The following is a 20,605-nucleotide window of genomic DNA, read 5'->3' on the forward strand; positions in this document are numbered from 1 at the left end:
ATACAACAGAGCTGTGTGCAACAATGTACGTTTAATTTCACTTTTAGTTACCAGTGTTCTTAGGGTTTATGATTTTAACTATCTTCTTCCACAATGGCTACTCCTACACTGATGTAAACCGCACTTCAAAATCATTATTTTTAATTTTTTAAAGGAACCAGACAAATGATGTCAAATAATTTAGACTGATTATTCAATTTGTTTCAACCATTTAATTATGGTCAATTAAACTTAAAAATTAGGCTACCAAACCACTACTGATCAACTTTTTACGTACAGAATATATAGAATGTTAAATGGCTCTTTTGTTCCATGATGCAAATACAAATATTTCTAAAAGACACAGGACATCACAACCATTCAATATTGTTGCTACATCTCTTTGTATCTGTTCAAACTAAGGAACAAGTAAATAGAATGTAATGTAATACTTAAAATAAAAGTTAATAAGGAAATCATTAAACAATATATTAATGGATTTTCTTACAATTTTTTCCTATTAATTAATTTTAGATGAGCAAAAATATTGGGTTTTTGAAAGAAGCCAGCTATTAAACACCAATCAGTTATGGAATTACTCATACATTTTTTCAGAGATATACCAAGGCTTCATTTATGTTGAAGCTATATCTACTAGTAAATATTTCAAGTAAGGAACAGGCAACTAAATAGAGTTCATATTATGATATCAGTAACTACTTATCCCTGTACACTCTATCAAGACATGTATAAAATACATATTTCTTTAATTTTCAACAATGTTAGTCCAAGTATTTCATCTAATCAAAGATATATGCACTAGTATTCATTCAAGATCAAAAATACCCTCAAAGTTCTGACTCATTTTAGCTGGGTCTTTCCATGTATTTTATATGTACAACAGCCAGCAGTACAGTCTGCAGAATGTTTCAGGAAAATGTAGTATGGTAATAAATGTGTATATCACAGAGGTAGTAATATACTTAGATCTTCTGTAAATTCATTACAGTCTCAGTGACGTGAATTGCAAAGACATGGATTACTTCAAAATGTTCGACACCTTCTCATTTACAAATTAATGCAATAGCAGCCGCAAACATGTAAATGAAGTGTAAGTTAATTCCTTGTCTGTTGTAGCAATTTATCTTTCAAAGAAAGGTACTTACAATATTTACTTAGGGTAATTATATTAGTTTATATAAGAACTGCAAAGGTAGAATGATACATATAACTCACATTACATGATGTCATTATCAGCAGTTACATATATTAGCTATTTATTATGAGAAATTCCTCAGTAGATTAGAAAGAGTTGCCCACAACTAAACAAAACGAATACCTCTTACACTGTACTTGATGAGCCACAAATGTTTTATAATTTACGGTAATGTATTAAAAAATTATTTCCAAATGAGTTAAATTTTCTGTGGAAAATGGGTGGCCTTAAATTTTTAGTAGATTTCTTTTATTTTTGAGAACTTATTCTATGAACTGAACTGTTGGTTGGAAACTGGGATAACTTCTTTGCAGCACTTGTTTTTATGAAAAAAAGCGCTGAAAGTAATAGTGAACACATCCAAGATTTTGAGCAAGCTTCCATTGCACAGTATTCAATTTATACTATCCATAAACTGTACTACATGCTTCTGAACTTGGACATATTTACCTTAAACTGGATTGCAATCCCTAAACACAATACAGTATAACAGCATGGAATAAAAATGAGCAAATTATCACTATTTCTATTATGCCTCACAGTTGCTCAAATGTACAGTGAAGGTAAGGTTTCACTTTAATATTTCAATAATTCTGCACTTAAGTGCCATCTAAATGATTTCATTATGAGGTTGTATTCCAGAGAGTTGAGTGGGGTCATAACAACTTATTTTTCTCTGAGTGGGTATCTCTCACAGACTCTGAACTGTGGTAAGTCCACTTATAGTTTAGTAATGCTGCAGTGGTTTAAAATAATTATTATTTAATTAGTAACCGTTTCCAAAACTAAACTCATCTCTTTAGTTAGTATAATTTTTTTTTTCATCTGCAAAGAAAATCAGGTTAGTATCTGACAAAATTATTAAGCAACCAAATTGTAGAAATGCCAATGGCAATCTGCAAAATTCAAGGGCTGGACAAAAATACAGAAACACTAAATACACAACATATTTGCATGCCTAATTTGGTGTAGGAAACCTACTGGCATTTAAACCAGTTTCGAGTCATCTCAGAATGGATGAAAGCTGGTGCTATTTGGTTTTCAAAGAAACCCTATGCCATTCTTCTGTTGAAATAGTGACACATTCACATTCTATATCTATGATTGTTCTGTAATATTTCTGCACAAAGTGGCATATTACCCTTGTATGTTCTGTATCAAACACAATTTTGGAACTGTGACTTAGACCTCAAATTAAATTTTAGCACTGTATGACAAGGTTCATGTGATGTGATATACTTACCAAAATGAGAGAAACAGTTCACCAGCTTAGAACTGTTCTCATAACCAATCATGTAGGAAGGGTAGATGTACACCATAATCCAGAAATGTTAATGTGTATGTCTGAGGGCATGCTAAATAGGTAACTTACTCATCTGTTAGTTACAGGATGTTTTGTGCAATGTAGTATGTAGAGAAGGATACGAAGTAACATACATCACATCAAAAAACTCTGAGGGAAAGCATAGAGGCTGTATCACTTAGAAGTCTATAAAACCAACATTTGAAATAACTGTACAGTTTCTGTGTAACAATAAACTGAATCACATTTGTTTCTGGCCTACAGTGGGCAATCAGAGGTCATATGGATTTGAAATCAAGATAAAAACCAGCTAAGGGTAAGAAGTAGATGAATGTGTTACAGCAGGAAATGCAGCTTCTGTTTTGAAGATTCAAAGATTTGTTTGTCTAGGTTAGTAGTAAAGTAATCTAGAAGGGAAACTGTGAGTACACTGTCAGTTGATGTTTTGTTTACCCTGTGGCAAACAACCAATGCTGAATTTACTTATGCTGAACATTCATCTGTAAGCATGAATCTAGATGGTGATGTTTTAATTTAAGTACCTGTAAAACAAATTTGCAGTTCCATTTCACTAACAAAAAGCTCAGTTTTCAAGTATACTTTACTCCGACTTGCACACTGGGTAATTCAAAATGTAGGCTTATGTTTTTGAAATTTATGGGATAAATGGAAACAGTGATTGTGTGTTCTACTCACCAACACAACTTGTAAATAGATATATTTTCGTCCATACAGGAATACTAAGTTGTCAAATACAGAAATATGTATCAGAATATGGCACTGCGGTCAGTGATGCCTATATAGGACAATAAGTGTCTAGCACAGTTGTCAGATTGATTACTGCTGCTACAATGACAGGTTATCAAGATTTAAGTGACTTTGAACATAGTGTTATAGTCAGCACATGGCACACAACATCTCCACGGTAGCAATGAAGTGGGGATTTTCCTGTACAACCATTTCACGAGTGCACCATGACTATCAGGAATCCAGTAAAACAGCAAATCTCTGACATCACTGCAGCTGGAAAAAGATCCTTCAAGAACGGGGCCAATAATGACTGAAGAGAATCATCCAGTATGACAGAAGTGCTACCCTTCCACAAACTGCTGCAGATTTCAATGTTGGGCCATCAACATGTGACAGCGTGCAAACCATGTGAGGAAACTTCATCAATAAGGGCTTCCGGAGCTGAAGGCCCACTCATGCACTGTTCATGACTGCACAACACTGATACTGAACTGCTGATAACTGGAAGCATGTTACTTGGGCAGATGAGTCTCATTTCAAACTGTATTGAGCAGATGGGGATGGAGATAACCTCATGAACCCATGGACCCTGCATGTCGGTACGGGACTGCTCAAGCTGGTGGAGGCTCGATAATAGGGTGGAGCATGTGTGGTTGGAGTGATATGGGACTCCTGATATGCCTAGATATGACTTTGACAGGTGAAACATACGTAAGCATCCTGTCTGATCATCAGTATCCATTCATGTCCATTGTGCATTCCGATGGACTTGGGAAATTCCAGCAGAGCAATGCAGCACCCCATAAGTCCAGAATTACTACAGAGTGGCTCCAGAAACACTCTTCTGAGTTTAAACATTTCCGCTAGTAACGAATCTCCCCAAACATGAACATTATTGAGCATATCTGGGATGCCTTGCAGCGTGCTGTGCAGAAGAGATCTCCACCCCCTCATATTCTTGTGGATTTATGGACAGCCCTGCAGGATTCATGGTGTCAGTTGCCTCCAGCACTACTTCAGTTATCAGTCGAGTCCACGCCACATCATGTTGCACCCCTTCTGCATGCTCGCAGGGTCCCTACACGATATAGTGCAGGTGTACCAGTTTCTTTGGCTCTTCAGTGTATTTACCTTGTGTAATTATATGCAGTAAATTATTGGTTATGTTTGTTATGAGCGTTCCTTCTATCATGTCAAAGGAGAAAAGAGCAGTTAGTGGAGGTCACAGAAACATAAATCAGAAAAGTGTAAAGAAATTGTGATCAATTTTTGGAATGCATCCTAGTGTCCTCTACAGGTACTGGAAGAATAGTGGTTATATCAAATTAAAAGCGGACAAACGGCTCTGTCAGCTGAGGAAAAAGACTTCTTGTAAATTGAATTCATGTCTATGGTGATTGGGGTTGCCCTACAAGCTTGATTACAAGATTTAGTAAAGGAATTTTTGGATTGCAGAGGTAAAACCATTAGAAAGAGGTAGCCTCAAGAATACTGCAAAACATACAACAAGAAACAGTGGCAATGCCACCTGGAATACAAAGTACATATTGTATTGAGTTATAAAAGGAACTAGGTGGAGTACCACACTCATATACTGTCAATTCTTGTTAAACAAACCTCACTGATGACTCTGGTAGGTGAAGGGTGTTAACTAGGAGAGGATGCAAGTATCCAGAAATGACAGTGAATTAATGAATTTGTCAGTTTCAGTCACATTTGCAGCTGCGAGAAATGGTACCAAAATACATTGTTATGTAATTAGTAAGTGCAGTGCCGTTATCACGGATGGGCAAAGTGGAAAGGATTGTAAATTTGTCAATGTTGTCAATATATAGATTGAATTGGGACTATTCAAAATGCACACCACCAGTGACTTACCATTTCTTATTGTATTACAAGTACAATTTTTATAGCATGCCTCCTCTGTGTATCCTGTGTTACATTTTCATCTTTTTTTACTCATTCTAGTATGCTGTGGGTGTAAAATATGTTTTATTTCAGAATCCGCCCTCTGTTTAGCCCATGCAACATATACTACTGTACAAATTCAACAGAAGTATACTCCAAATTGTCAAAAGAAACTGTTGTATAATATTTACAGTGTTGAGATGGTGGTATGGGCACATTCTGGGTGGGATGGGGAGTGGTGGGTGGTTACTTGTCAATATCTGTGATGTTTGCAGCTGGAATAAATGGTACCATAATATATTGTTATTTGATTTACAAGGCCCAGAACTTTCATCATAGATGAATAGAAGAAGGTCCCGCTAACTCCAGTTTTTTGCATAAAAAATCAGCCTGAGGAAATTAGATGGAGCAAAGCTCCTCATTGGAGACAACCTAGCATCACACTTGTCATTTAAATCAATAAAACTTTTCAAGAAAATAATGTTAAAACCACATTTCTTCCAAGCACCTTGACTCACATAACTAAGCCACCAACTATGATCACATAACAAGAAAATAGTAAGAGAGTGGAAAGAAGGACTGTGGTGAAATGGAACTACAGTTCCAAAATATAAGTTTCCAGGTCTGCTGAAGAACCTTTTTGTTTATGTAAAACAAGAGCCTGACTTGGCAGGTTTTTAAAAGAAAACATGACATATCACCTATCAGTTGTAATACAGTTCTGAAAGTACTTCCATCAACTAAAACTGAATTCAGCCAATCCACTAACAATGTTGAGAGTCTGCCAAGGCCTTAGATACTTCTGCATTACACCATGATGAAATGCGAATGAAAAGAAAGGGGGCAAACTTAATGCACATTGAGCAAAAAGCTTAAGCACAAGTCATAAGCAATGTCAGAAAGTGACACTCAGTTTGATGACACTATCAGAGGACTTGTCTTTGCAAACTCCTCTAATCAAGATATGAGGAAACAGAAAAAAATTTAATGCCAGTTCATCTTCTGAATGCCCAGATCAGGCTTGGTTGGTTGGTGGTTATGCTGTAGCTAACATATATGGAAAAAGTAGGCAGTCATTAAGGTAAATGAAACACATTTATTATAACATGTGGGAAGTCATTTTTTTAATCAAGGAGATAGTGTTTGACAGCTTTCTGTTACTTCTGGGAGTATGATTTGTAAATTAAAAGACGTCATAATTTTTAAAGATGATATCACTTTAATCTTATAATAACATAATTAGAGATATAACAATTTTTATTGGAAAATAAAATAAAAAGACACAATTCATGTAATATTTTTAGTTTTTGTACACAATAAAACTTTTTTGAACCAGATAAATATTGGTTCTAATTCTCCTAGATTCAAAACAGTTTATAATATTTGCCTATTTAGCAAACGATGAATAAATGGGGAAAATATTAATATTAGTGCTGCTATTTTTACCCACCCCTCTCTGCAGAGTGAACAGAATCACCACAATTTTTATTTTTTATGTTATAAAATCCTAAGGTAGGTTCCAAAACTTACTGTAAATTTCAGGTTAAGTACAAGGCCTATATCCACACATAATTATGATGCTCATGTTTCCTTTTTAGAATTATAGTTGTTTTTCTTTTAAAGCTGATAGCTGTTTCTATTTACCACATTCTACTGCAGCAGTTACAACACTGCCACTAAATTCAGTAATTGCAATAGATAACAAAGAAAAACACAGCAGACAAGTCTACAGAACACCTATTAAATATGTCAGAATGTGTGAGTAACAAGGAGAAAGACTGCAATGATTCTGCGTAGGGGGACGGCCTGTACTAAGGATAACAAACTGGCCAAGGAGGATATTTCATGGATAAAACTGATAACAGCAGAGGACACAAAAAACAAGTTTAATGTCATGCAAATGTGATCAGAACTATGTAGTGGCAACAGCTAAAATCAAGTACAATTTCTAGGAACTCCATGTCATACGTTACATGTCAAAGGAAAGACTGCATAAGCTTGCTGATTCTGACTTCCTCGCTGTTACTGTGATGGACTGGGAAGACTACTGGTGGAAAGTACAACAGCTGGGGCAAGTGTACCACAAGCAAGATGGGGTAATGGAGAAGGCCATCAATGAAGTTGTGAAGATGGGATGATCAAGAATCCAACACAGATGACAGCAGCGATCTTATGTCATCAGCAAAGTGTTCTTTGAGTCATACATAATTATTTACTTCAATCATTATTGCTGTGCTGAATAAGTTCAATGTTTCAACAAATTCCAGTAATCAGTTTTTGATGTTTGATTCATAAGTTTTACCTTGTTTTACTTTAATGCATACAACAACAAGGAAAAAATTTCTGAATTTTTCCTGGATATCCTAATTAAAAATGTACTTTTTCCCAGGTAGAAATTCACTTTTCCTTGGTGTAAATACACTATACTCTGGGTGAAAATACATTGTTTCAGTATTAAGTGCCAATATACTTTCACTTTGAATGTATAACTTATCAATACTTTGAATGGTAAGGGTTTTATACACTGGAGTAGAATTTTCTGGCACTTTAGGAAATGAAAAGCAGCAAAATTCAACATGTTTTGGAAAGATCTTTCATGCACAGCAACATTTACACTGCATAGTTTCGTGTAATGGAGGTACAAACACTGATTCCACTAATCATAGCACGGTAAATTCCAAGCCATTGAAATCAAGAATGTGATGTGCTTTTGTTAGCCAATCATAGTCCATGTTACACGATGCTGCCAGTCAACGACAGCAGATTTTCTGAATCCTGGAAGTGATGTAGTCAGCCAGTAGCAACATCACTGTTAAGTAGTGTGAACATGCAAATACCAGACAAAAAATAGCCATTCTAAGAGAGAGGAAAAAGTAGAAAATTGATCCATGGAACTTTATGTATAACCACCGAGCAGCTCCAGCTTGTCTCAAGTCAAGGAAGAGCTTTATCCAACGGACACTACCACTAGAAGGCTGCCCTGAGACTGGCTGCCTATCTTTACAGTTGGACTCTCTGCAAAGTACAAACCTGCACCCCAAAGAGGGAACCACACAAGGGCAGCATCAGCAGTGTAGTGCATGGAGAGCAGTGAATAGATTAAGAACATAAGTAGGTGCCACGGCCTGCGGATACATGCAGGGGCACCCACAGATGTTGCATTCTGTGAGATCCCCTACCTCACGAGGACGTCTGTACACCTTGGATTTAGGTTCACGCCGGTATTTTCTCATCACTACGAGTGGTGACATTAGTGTCATACCTCCCACATTTTCTGAAAAGGTCACGACACCAACCAAACTGTCCCTTGAAGCATCAAATAAGTCGCCACTTCGTGTCGATGGCTTGGCCAAGTTATCTATTGAACTCATAGGGGGAAACAGTTCACTTGGTCCTTCTATGTGGCTGACGTCGAAGATCCAGTATTAGGCACTGACTTCCTTTTCCACTTCGGACTGTCTCCAGATCTTCAGTCGGCCTCATTATTGCACCACGCCTCGTCCACTCATATTGCATGTTCAGTCGCCTCTTCGGCCCCCCCTCCCCCTCAGCTTACCGACGACTTCGACACAGCTCCCATCGAGTGCCCTGCAGTTGACAATCTCCGTGCTCACAACGCCACACTGAACCATGCCATACCGTCGCACGATGCCTCGTACAATGCCTGTCAACGCCACCACTATTTGACACCGGAGATGCACCTCATGGGACTTTGTTGCCACTGACACAGACAGCTTCCCCGGCACATCAGGTTAGTGACTCTTGTGTGCTACCGATTCCCATTCTCAATGGCCTCCAAGCGAGTTCGCCAGCCAAGCTGAATGCTATCATGAATGGTACGACACACAAAATTGTCATGACAGATGGCCACCAGTGCATCATAAAGCACGCTGATTGCCACCACATAAACTACACTTCGCTAAAACCATAGTGGGGGAACTTCTGTGGGCAGGTATTGTTCGCCCATCGGACAGTAACTGGTCTTCGCCCATACATTTAGTCGCCAAAATGGACGGCACAGTGCGCCTCTGCGGTGACTATCGTCGCCTCAATGCGCGGATGGTATTATACAATTATCCTATACCTCACATACAAGACTTTGCGCGAGTACTTAGCGGAGCACGCATCTTCAGTGTCTTGGACTGCCGTAAGGCATATTTACAGTTACCAATGGAACAGAGTGACATACCAAAGACAGCAGTGATCACACCTTTTGGCCTGTACGAATTTTGTTACATGCCTTATGGTCTCAAATACGTGGCCCTAACTTGGCAGCGTTTTATAGACTCACTTCTGTTTAACTGCACATATTGCTACGCATACCTCGACGACATATTAATTTTCTCCCCCTCCGACGGGAAAAATGAAATCCACCTGGCCACGATACAGGACTTATTGACACGTAACAGAGTCGAGGTCAATAATGACAAGTCACAAGTCCGCTGCACCGCTGTCACTTTTCTGGGGTACACCATGTCCTCGGATGGTATATGCCCCACCCGCAGGAGCGGGTTGACTGCATTCACGATCTACCTCTCCCTGTGTCGTTTCGCGAATTACGCCAATTTTTAGGAACTGTCAATTTCTACCGTCGTAACCTGCCGATGGCGGCAGCAATTGAAGCCCCTTTGACTGATGCATTGACCAGGAAACAAACCTCTGGCAGTCGCCACGTACAGTGATCTGAGAACATGGTGAGAGCTCTTGAAGTCATTAAATCAGTGTTAGCACATGGTGTCACTCTCGCCCACCCTTTACCAGATGCCTGCATCTCTATTACAGCGGATGCAAGTGATTTTGCAATCGGTGCAGTCCTCCAACAGCATGTCAATGACACGACACAACCACTCCGGTTTTTTTCCAAAAATCTATCTACAGCTCAACGTAAATGGTCAGCATTTCACAAAGAATTGCTTGCAGTTTAAGAAGCTGTAAAATATTTCTGCACAGACATCGAAGGAAGGAATATAACAATTTTCACAGACCATTGCACGTAGAGGCTATCCGTAACCCCGCTGCTGACCTTACCCCACATAGGTTTCGGCAAATGGACTTAATTTACCAATACACAACAGACATCCATTACATTCGGGGTTCAGAAAATGTGGTGGCAGACTACCTATTATGTAGCAGTGCAATTTCGACCCCCATTAATTTCAATGAATGGGCCCACTTACAGGACAGTGACACCGAATTGCACAACCTCCGACAGGACCCAGATACTTCCCTTCAGTTCGTTTCATGCAACCTACCAGGTTCGGCCAGGCCACTGTGGTGTGATACATCCATGGGCACCGTCCGGCCTATTGTTCCATCTGCACTGCATCGCCAAGTGTTCACTACTTTACATAATCTGGCACATCCTGGTGCTAAGGCTACTACGCACCTGGTTACAGAATGCTTTGTGTGGCCAGGTGTGAAGAGGGATTGTCGTGCTTGGGCTCGTACTTGTTTACAGTGCCAGCACAGCAAAGTCGGCAGGCACACACAACCCAGGCCAGGTAAATTCAACATCCTGAAAGGCCGCTTCCGACATGTACATGTGGACCTCGTAGGATCGTTACCCGTGTCTGACAGTTTCAGGTATATCTTGTCCGTCGTTGACCGCGTTACACGTTGGGTGGAGGCAATACCCCTGCAGGACATCACAGCAGATTCCACAGCACGCACATTCGTATCCTCCTGGGTAGCTCGATTTGGCTGCCCTACATCCATCACCACTGACCAGGAAAGACAGTTTGAATCTCTGCTGTTTAACAAACTCTGCATCCTCTGTGGGGTGGATAGATTCCGCACTACGGCTTACCACCCCCAGAGCAATGGACTGGTTGAGCAGTGGCACAAGACTCTTAAAGTGGCACTCACGTGCCACGGTGGTGAGTGGTGCAATGCCATTCCCTGGGTTATGCTAGGAATACACACGGCTAACAAGACAGACCTCCAGGCTTCACTTGCAGAGCTCCTGTTCTCCCCACAGAGTTTGTGAATGATGAAGCAATCGCCGACCTATTTGACCTCCCCATGCTAGTTGAGCATGTCCAGACACACATAGCCATGATCCGCATGCCTCCTCCACAACCACATACCCATCCTCGGGTGTTCATGCATTCGGCACTGGACTCTTGTGAGTTCGTTATGTTACGGGATGACACAGTCAAACCAGCATTACGGCCACCTTACGCTGGCCCGCATTGAGTAGTGGCTTGCATGGACAATACTATGGACATTCTCGTCAGTGGCCGCCAGCAGACAGTTTCCCTCCAACTCATGAAACCTGCCTGGATGACTGAGGAATCTGTAACACACACCCCCGAGTCGAGTGTTCTTCCATCAGGTGACAACCCCGATCTCACACAGACTGCCCACTCCCCTGCGCCCCACCATGATCATATGTCCACCGAGCCTACACCTGTGGGCAACTCAGTGGTTGCATGTGACGATACTCTACCCTCGTTTCACACAGGCACTGTGTGTGACAATCCACAACCTCAGGCTCAACCACATGTTGCGTGTGACATTACCCCCTCCCAAGTATTGGCACCCAATACCCCCACAGAGTGTTCCAGCGTTTCTCCTGAACTAAATCACTTTTCCCCCCCACTCCCCCTAGTGACCCCAACATCCACTGTCGACGAAATTTGCATTTCAATCAATACCTCTGAGTGCCCACACGATGAGCTTTCCTTGCAGCTCCAAGTAGGATCCATCTTCGTCCTCTGCATAGGTGACACTTCACGTGGGTCCACACACGTCACATATCACCATCCTGCGCACAGTCCCTATCCCAAATGGGGTGGATATGGCTGCCATAGCTGCAACGTTCAGCACCGACGAGATGCTCAAGATTCGCAACCCCCGCTTCGCCGGTACTGCAACGACGACATCTTCTGTGCCAGACCATATCACACGTGCAGGTTGGCCAGTCTGTCCCCCCCCCCTCCCCCCCCCCTCACTGGATGGCGGACTATATGAGCGCTAGTCCACCCTGACAGACAGTATGGACTCTTAGCACACACTGTTATCAACCAGCGAGCATCCCACAACGCCACTACACAGGAAGACACCCACGTCCTACATCCAGGATAGTAGAAACTGGATCACATTTTCTGTTAATGTTCTGACTATCTCTCACCACGGCCTGAGTTGGTAAATGTCCTCCCCGCTACCTCCCCATCCCTCCCACTGTGATATCCATGACCCACCCAACCTACACAATATCCCTGTCAGACTCTACTACACCCCTGCTCCAAACCCCTTGCCTCATATTCCTGCAACAGACATAGGTGCAAGACAAGTTCCATACAGGCTCCTACTACCACCTACTCCACTCCTGTTACAGATATCCCCTAACCCATCAAAGGCATGGCCACATGCGAAAGCAGCCATGTGATCCACCAGCTCATCTGCAACCACTGTGGTGCATTCTACATGGGCAAGGCAGTTAACAAGGTATCTGTTCACATGAATGGCCACTGCCAAACTGTGGCCAAGAGGCAGCTGGACCACAAAGACGCAGAGCATGTTGCCAACACAATGTGTCTGACCGTAATGACTGCTTCACAACCTGTGCCATCTGGATTTTTCCCACCTACAACATCTTTTCTGAACTCCATACATGGGAACTTATCCTCCCATATCTCCTTCATTACCCAATCCCACTACAGTACTACACATGCCATCTTCTGTACCCGCCCCCCCCCCCCTCCCCCACCACTGTTACAGATACGTGATACTACACCTAGCAGTGCAATCCTGTCTCCGCTACATCCCTGCATTCTCCCACAGGCAGCACTAGCATCTTGCCCCACCCCTATCCTGCTCTCCCTCCCCTTATCACCTTCCTATACCACAGCTCTTCTGTACACCACAACCCACCCCTGTAAAGATTGCTGCTCACCTCAGATGCAGTCACAGCTGGGCCTTACTGCCATGATGACAGGGGCCATGTGAGTGTGAATTGTGCTTGAGCCAAGGTGTATGAGTTTTGTAGGTCTGATGATGGATTTTAGTCCATAAACTTAATATACCTAGTGCTGTCTTTGTGCCTGTTTCAGACTCAATGCCTCCTCTATGTGATGAATAGCATTCTCTCCTTTCCACATTGTTGTTGCTCCATCCTGAACTGTCCATTGTTTAATATTATACTTTATTACGTAAATTATAGTCCTGGGCTGTCATTCAATGGTGACTTCATGACACCAGCCATTACAGTATAAATCACTCCTTATACCCACACTGTGAAGCATGATTCTGAAACAAATATGAAATGTATACCAGGGTCTGCTGTATGTGCCACCAGAAAGAGGGTCTCACAATCATCACAGTTAACTACCCATTAGGTTATCTCATCTTGGTATCAGACGACCACTAATGGACCTAAAATGTTAGAGCCAGTTTGAGAAGTAGTACACCCAGCCCATTCAACTACCAGTTTGTCTCTTTGTTAAATTTAGAAAACATGTAATGATACAAGAAAACTGTACGATCATGGCTTAAATGTCTCCAAGTGGACACCTATTTTTAAATTACAGTCATTTATTAAATATAAACAAGAATGCTACTAGAACTAACCCAAATTATATGATATTTTCTACATTATGAAATGTTAATTCATTCCCTGTGATGAGGTAGAGAGTTATCCAACAAGGGCAAAATTTTGCAACATCTCCTCAGACAGTATATCAGGTGCTTGCCAACTTTCAGTATTTAATTTGGTTCAGTTATGAAACCCTCTGTGCATAACTCCCAAAAATCATTTAAGCAATAATTTCTTGTTGGAAACCATTTTGTAACATTTTGCACAGTTATTATCAAAAATATTTGATAAGTTACCAACAAAATTAATGTACCTATCTTACTGTGTTAGTTCCTTTGAAAAGATACATCATTTTTTAAAAGTAATTTATTTATAATAAATTATCATGTAAAACTCATACAGGGTAAGACTCATCTTGAAAAATTATTTAATTTATTTCTTACAGGCACATCTAAATATAATTCATATGTAATATTTGATCACCTTTCTTCCTTTACATTCACACATTTGTCAGAATATCAAAAGGGGGAGGGGGAGAAGGAGGAGCCAAGCATCAACATTTTTGTTTATCAAGTTCCACATAAGATAAACCAAAATAATCTTATTCTCACAGATAGCCACAGTCAAAAACTTGCTGCTAAATTGTGAAGACATGACATAAAAGCCACAGGATGGGTTAAATCAGATGCCACACTCGGTGAAATCCTAAGAGACTGTTAGCCCAGAATTTGACGAAAAATGGCGTGGTAATGATAATAGGAGGAACGAATGACAATAACCATCTTCATGAAGTACAAGTGATAAACTCAACAAATGAGGTGCACAAACTCTTAGCTGATACAAACATTATGCTACTCGGCATCCCACCCTGACATTACCTTACTCTTGGACAAACATAATGATAGAGCAAACTAACTGGCAACTTGAAACAGTCGTTAAACTCTACACAAATGCCTCATTTCTAAGACTTCACAATCTTGAAAGATTTCTCTTTACAAATCATGGGATGTATGTAAACGATTTAGGAAAACAACATGTGTGCAAACTAATTTAAGAGTGCATAGACAGCCTACCGATGAACTCTGATAACCAACACCCAATTTTTGATGTGGCACTACAAGAACAATCAATAGGAAATGAAGCCAGGTCAACTTCATTGCCTACTCCGAAACACCCAGCTCCCCCTACAGGTCTGTCACATACTAGAAGAGACTTATCAGCAGCCAAAGCTGTTATGTTGGTAATCTGACTCCTTGGTTCGTTTGTTTATATACGTCAAGTATGACAAGTAGACAATATTTGCTCTTGATGTTCATTGTCTTAAGTATGCTACATGTAATGTGTTGATATCAGAATGTAATAGGATGTGTGCTAAGAATGGTAAATCTGTGCAGTGAACTATATTTGTTGTGTAGGTAGGAAGATAAATAACTGAAGAAGCATGTTAGGTTATGTGCCCACATTGTGCGTGGTACTTGTTTTGATTTGTGTTTTGTCAACTTCATCAGCATTTGAACTCTTGTTGTTCAGAAGAAATGAGTCACATATTCTAGTGCTTTTGACTCGAGTGTATGGAAATGGCTTCAAATGTAAGTTTGACCAAAACCACTACTCCTTTAGCACACAAACTGAGAAACAAGGATAATTATAACACCTGCAAGTTTGGAATGAAACTCATTCTAATGCACGAGAAATTATGAATTATACCATAGGCGCAAGTACTGCTACAAATGCAGAGGATATAGATGCGTTCACACTTGTTCTTTTGCATGTTATGCTAAAGTCACATGAAAGTGGGAAAGCATGGGTGTATTATAAACAATATGTGAAAGTGGTAAAGGAGGAGGGTGTTACAGTCATTACATCCATGCATCTACCCACCTTGATTAATAATGACCACTCTCTCAGCAACAAGAATGCCATCTAGTGAACAGTGATAGACCACAAGGCAAAAGGTCCATTGTAGCATCGACCAGGAAATTTATGTCATATGGTCTGATGAGAGAAACTTTATTAAACTCCCTAGTTCCACAAATGGCAATCCTTCATGAGAATAGCACCCATAGTGTTGTGTACCCTAAAGCTGGAGACACTATATAAGATGAATGCCTTGCACAGAATGGAGAAGTATGTTGATTGATTCAGAAGTGGGGAATCTAATTAGAAAACACTAATCCTCAATTACAGAGAGGTAGAACATTAGGGCATCCTTGTTTTCAGTTTCATGTCATTCCATTTCCTTTGTCACTCTGCAATCATTTTTCTTTTTTTTTTATTTGAAGGCAGTTGCTCACCAAATGAAACTAGTTATCCTCTGGTTGGTACTCTAAAGTATTGTTATCAACACTATTAAAATTTATATCAAAATACAAAACTCTCTGTGACTCCATCACCAGCAGATGTCTAATCTTTTAATTAACTGACACCTCCTGCAACAGATAGTGCAATGAGTAGCTAGTCCCTGAAATTATTTTGCTGTGTGTTTTGAAATTATTTTTAAAGTTCTCAATAGTACCATTACCTGACAGGCTTTTGTAAACACAGTTCCATAATTATTGTGGTGCTTTTGTGGCCGTAAACAGAAACGATAAATGTCTTTTCTTATTTTTGACCCTTGTGGAAGTCAAAAATAGTGCCGTGTGTACATGTCTAATGAATTGTGTTACGGTATGATAAGAGTATCTAAGGGCATTTGTTGTTTAAAGTGCAATAAAACATTCATTTCTCCTGTGCAAATGTTATCGAAAGAGTAGATCTGAAAACATGCACTTGTACACTTTGTTTGCGTCGTATTCAGGCTGAATGTAACCACAATAAATATCCATGTACATGTGATAAATTAAAACTGGAACTGGAAACAACACTAAGAGAATGTAAAACTTTCACATTTTTGCTTAGAAGCTTATCTCTCTACATCCTAATGCAATATTGCCACACATGGAACACTAAGAAGAAGGACATTAAGCCCCATAACAAGAGAAACCAAAATACTTGTATTCTCGTAGATAGCCACGGTCAAAAACTTGCTGATAAATTATGAAGACATGACATAAACGCCACAGGATTGGTTAAACCAGGTGCCTCACTGTGTGAAATCCTAAGAGACCGTTAGCCCAGAATTTGATGAAAAATGGCCGGCTAATGATAATACGAGGAACTAATGACATTAACCATCCTCATGAAGTACAAGTGATAAACTCAACAAATGAGGTGCTAAAACTCTCAGCTGATACAAACATGCTATTCGGCATCCCTTCCAGGCATTACCTTACTCCTGGACAAACATAATGTTGGAGCAAACTAACTGGGAACTTGAAACAGTTGCTAAACTCTGTACAAATGCCTCATTCCTAAGACTTCACAGCCTTAAAAGATTTCTCTTTACAAATCATGGGATGTATCTAAATGATTTAAGAAAACAACGTGTGCAAAGTAATGTAAGAGTGCTTAGCCAGCGTACCTTTGAACTCTGATAACCAACACCCAATTTTTGATGTGGCACTACAAGAACAACTAATAGGAAACAAAGTCAGGTTAACTTTATTGCCTACTGTGAAACACCCAGCTCCACCTACAGGTCTGTCACAAACTAGAAGAGACTTACCAGCATCCAAAATTGTTATGTTATGTTGGTAATTTGACTCCTTGGTTCATTTGTTTATATACATCAAGTATGACAAGTTGACTGTATTTGCTCTTGGGTGTTCACTCTCTTAAGTGTGCTACATATAATGTGTTGTTATCAAAATATTAATATTATGAACAATCTGTTACTTATATTTTTCAATGCCTAACCTTGCTCCGCTTACAGGTTGTGTGCTGAGAATGGTAAATCTGTGCAGTGAACCGGATTTGTTGTGTGGGTAGGAAGATAAATAGCTGAAGAAATGTGTTAGGTTACGTGCCGCATTGTGTGTGATACTTGTTTTGATTTGTGTTTTGTCAACTTTATCAGCATTTGAACTCTCGTTGTTCAGAACAAATGAGTCACATATTCTAGTGCTTTTAATTCAAGTGTATGGAAATGGCTTCAAATGTAAGTTTGACAAAAACCTGTGACCCATTGGGAGGTCACAACAACTAACTGAACATTGGTGACTTGCACTCTGCTTCCAACTCCCACTAAGTACAACACCTACCAGTTATCAGTCTGCAGTATGTCTGCAGTATGTATGGATATTCTAAACAAACATTACATTTAATATCACACATATAATGGTGATATCAAACCTGTTTCATCATTGCACAGAATCCTACCAGTGAACATGGTTATGAACCTGCATATATTGTGTACGGAGTATGCTGAAGATGAAGTTTTATGTACTGGAGACTAGTCTTTGTAGTATAATGCCATGGGTTTTCAAGACAGATTTTATTAACTAATAGTTCCATCAGCCAAGAAATATCTCAAAATAATATATATGAGTCTGATTTACATCATTACATACAAGGTAATAGGATAAATATGACAGGCAGGAAATGACTTCGTCTTGAAGTAATCTTTACCACACTTGAAGCTTGATTTTAGAAATTCTGGAATGGACAGACTACTCAAAAGATGCTGAATACTTTATATGGGTCCCTAGTATGGGTGCTGCTTACAGAAGTACACATGAAAACATGACACTTAATGGCTTAACTGTTAATTTTGCGAAGTGACTGGGGTAAACAGATATAGAGATTTGGACTGCAGTCTCCACCCCAAACCATCATTTTCAACCATGCTGCATGTAATATACCTGTGACAAGTTCTGTTAATTGGTTACTTAGCACACATTTTGATAAAATGAGATTGCCCAATGCAGCACCTTTATATCAACGACTGCAGCTGCAATATATTCTCTCAATACTTTGTGCCAACCATAGTTCTGCCAAATTAAACACAAGGTGATTGACAATTTCTTCACCGATAATCATCAAATGAGATTCTTGATCCAGGAATAAATTTCCCAGTAGTCTCCCTAAATTCTTAGGTGCAGTTAGAGATGCAATAAACAGTAATTAACAGTTAGAACGTAAAGGCCCAGTTTTCAGAAGTTGTCTCTCATTAACAATACTTAACAAAACAATAACAAACCTAGTGTAACAGTAACACTTACAGTCAACACAGATCATGTGTGACCTTTCTTTTGTGGTATGTGAATTTTTTATCTCTGAGGAAGGAAACTTTTTTGTGCTTTTGATGTTAGTGCCTTTTCCGTCTGATAAGTCATTGGAAACTGAAACTCTAGATTTAGCTGGTAACAGACTGTGATTACTGTGAATTGACAACAGTTCTATAGTTGTTCTTATCTGAGCATGCTAGACACAGGTTTTTACTACATCAGATATAAATTTTGTTTGCTCACTAAGATAGTTGTTGGAATTCTCTTAAAGTAGTTATTACCACTTTCTTGTTTCTCCCTCACAGATTTTTCATAATATCTCTTTGTATGATTGACTCAGAAAAAGTTTATGCCAACCAGTTCATTTCTGCAATCAGTTACACATCCTGTACACCTCAGCAGAGGTGAATGAGAAGAGATGTTGTAGTAGTAGTAGGGAAATCAATTTAATATGCATGTCAAGTCTGTATCAAGGTGATACCAAATTACTGAAGATGAGACATACTTGTGAAAGTATAGAGAGTGTACTTCCAGACAGTCTTTCAAGTTGCATGGTAAAAAAAAAGAATCTCTATAACTATTTGAAAGTTGTTTTCATAACCATGGCAAAGAAAGTTTGATGTCTTATATTTATTCCAGGCACTAAACTTTGTAAAACATGCCGTAACATCATTTCATTCCTGACATTACGCAGCTTGTTTGGGATGGGAGAATGTAAAGTTGAAGATCCAGAATATACTCCAAAGCTATCTAGAAGAGTTCAAAATCTGAACTGAGAACTACATGAAATGTCATCATTTATGGTTACCAACAAACAAGAAGACAGATGTCTGAAGTGAACAGGGTTACGAAACTGCATCTATTACCTATGGAGTAAAATGAAGACATATAATGTGTACAGAGAACTAGTCTTTGTACAGTAAGGCCATGAGTTATCATGACTGGTATTATTAACAAGTATTTGCATCAGCCAAGGCATATACTAAAATAATGTGGATGTGTCTTACGTCTTTAAATACTGGGTAGTAAGGTGAAGTAAGACAGGAAAGAAACAACTCTGTCAGAAAATATTCATTACCACACTCAAAGCTTGCTTTATGAAATTCTGGAATGGACCAGGAAAGACATATATTACTCAAAAGTCCTGAATACCTTATATTGCTCCACAGGAGTTTATAGAAGCACACTCTGTGCCCATCTAATGAGAGAGAACATCTGAAAACATGAGTCTTTGTGGTTTAACAGTTAATTTTTCGACACAACTATGGAAAACATATTTGGAATACAGAAGATATACAGTTATGGATTGCAGCTTCCATTCAAAACCTTCCTTTCCACTACTAAGCAGATGTAACTTTCTTCAAACTAGTGGCATAGCACATCTGATACAAAGGATACACACTGTTTCAAAACACCCAGTGTGTGTAATATCACACATGTATAAAGTTAACTCAAACTGTTTCACCATTGCTTTGTTCCTGTCAATGAATATGATGCCGCAGCAAATCTTGACTGATGTTATTAGCAAGAAGTTGCATCAGCCTAAGTATATCTTAAAATGTGCCCAACTAATGAGAGAAAACAGGTGGAAACATGAACTTTCATTGTTAAATTCAGAACAAAGCTAGCATAAAAATATTTGACATGCAGGACCTATGTAGAACTGAATTGCCATCTCCACCCACAACCATAGAGACGTGACTTATATCTGATTAGTTCTATAGCACATTTGGTACTATGGTTACACATTGCAGACACTTTCATAATGAGTGCTCTGTCAGACAATGTGACATCATCAAATCAATAAC

Source organism: Schistocerca americana, chromosome X, assembly GCF_021461395.2.
Source record: "Schistocerca americana isolate TAMUIC-IGC-003095 chromosome X, iqSchAmer2.1, whole genome shotgun sequence".
In the NCBI taxonomy this organism is placed as follows: domain Eukaryota; kingdom Metazoa; phylum Arthropoda; class Insecta; order Orthoptera; family Acrididae; genus Schistocerca; species Schistocerca americana.